The sequence below is a fragment of the Peromyscus eremicus genome, chromosome X (assembly GCF_949786415.1).
Source record: "Peromyscus eremicus chromosome X, PerEre_H2_v1, whole genome shotgun sequence".
NCBI lineage: Eukaryota > Metazoa > Chordata > Mammalia > Rodentia > Cricetidae > Peromyscus > Peromyscus eremicus.
The window spans coordinates 92,294,169-92,295,751 of NC_081439.1; positions in this window are offsets into that span (position 1 = coordinate 92,294,169).

A 1,583-nucleotide genomic window follows, 5' to 3' on the forward strand; every position below is an offset into this window, starting at 1 on the left:
TACAGCAATGGAGCCAGGCGAAAGGCAAATTAGAAGATTTGGAACCAGGCAGGCTGGAAGTAGCATGACAGGTTTGAAATATTCATTTGTTAATTAAACACCGGAGTGGCTAGTAGATTGGAGTTTAGTATGCTAAGGAGTGAAATGAGATGACAACGCTGGAAATGTTCTCCAAGCTCCCCAATCCCCTGGTTCTAAGGAATTTTGTTGCTGTTTACTCAGTGTTTGCAAGTCAAATTGCAGGCAGTTTTATAGTACTTCACATCTGAGGTGATTTTCTGAACTAATTCCATTTCAAGCCAAAGCAAACACCTGGATACTTTTCTTTCCATGTGTTTCCAAACGTCTTTGGCTCTCCTACTCCTCTTTTCCCCATTCCGAGTCTCTGATTTCCTGGCCCTGCCTTCTGTGATTCCGTGTGCCACTCTTGTTTTAGTTGTTAGTTCTCGAATTAATAGAATCAGAATTACAGATCTGATATCTGGAAAGGATGGCTGATATCGCCTGATCCATGTCTGTTCTTGAAGCTTATGCTAAAGCCAGGCTGAATCTGTATCAAGGAAGCTGGGTCTATATTGGTTCTGACTCCTTGCAGCTGCCTGTCTCCTTGTGCCTTGAATAATCACAGGTCAGGACCATTTCAGCAATCGGATACTGACATACGCAAGAATAGAGCAAATACCCAACACCTTAGGCTCCATCCCTGTTGATACTTTGAGTTCTTCTCTAATCATGAAGCTCTTGGTTCTTTTCTACCCATCTGCAATCTTGTCCTTGCTGTTCTAACCCATCCAGGAGGAGATTTGCATCAAATGGAAAATATAACAGCATGGGCACCTTTTCAGGTTGTACCTGAGCAATCCTCATTCTGTGTCTCTCGGCAGTATGCATTTGAACAAATTATCTGATGCAACATAAACAGTTCCACTTAATGCAGAATCTGTCTCCCTTGTTTGCCGAGTTGAAAGGAGGTAGTTCATTATATTTCAGTAGCATCTAATAAATAGAAAGTTCAATTAAAGAGCCTGGATGCTTTTCAAAGCACACTTTCGGCACCCCCCCCTTCTACAGAAACAGGGCCCAGACTGTATAGGGTTGATTGGAGTCCTTGAAAAACTATATGTACCCACAAAAGAACCAAATAACTCCATCTGTATATACATATAGAACCCCATACATATAGTTTATGGATGTAGATACACAGTTTATGAAAACAGCACCACCCTGAAACTAAAACATGGACTTCAAGTGCCACTCAGTTCTTTGTTCAATCTCTCAGACTTTTATTGTTCCCCCTTTCTCAGGCTAAACATTTGCTTTAAAACTAACTTGGCACTGTATGAATATACTATCATGCCTTTTAATTTAGTAGATTTTCGAGATTAGTGAAAGGCACTATTTGACATCATTTAAATCTCAGCTTTTAAGACTTGATGAGAAACGAGAAATGATACAGATCATCTGTAGAATACCCCCCAATCCAAGAAACAAACAAACAAAAATAGGCAATTGGGAATACTGATATGTCAACATGTCATTCCAGCTAAAACCAAGAAGATAACTATATAGCAATAGACAAGTGG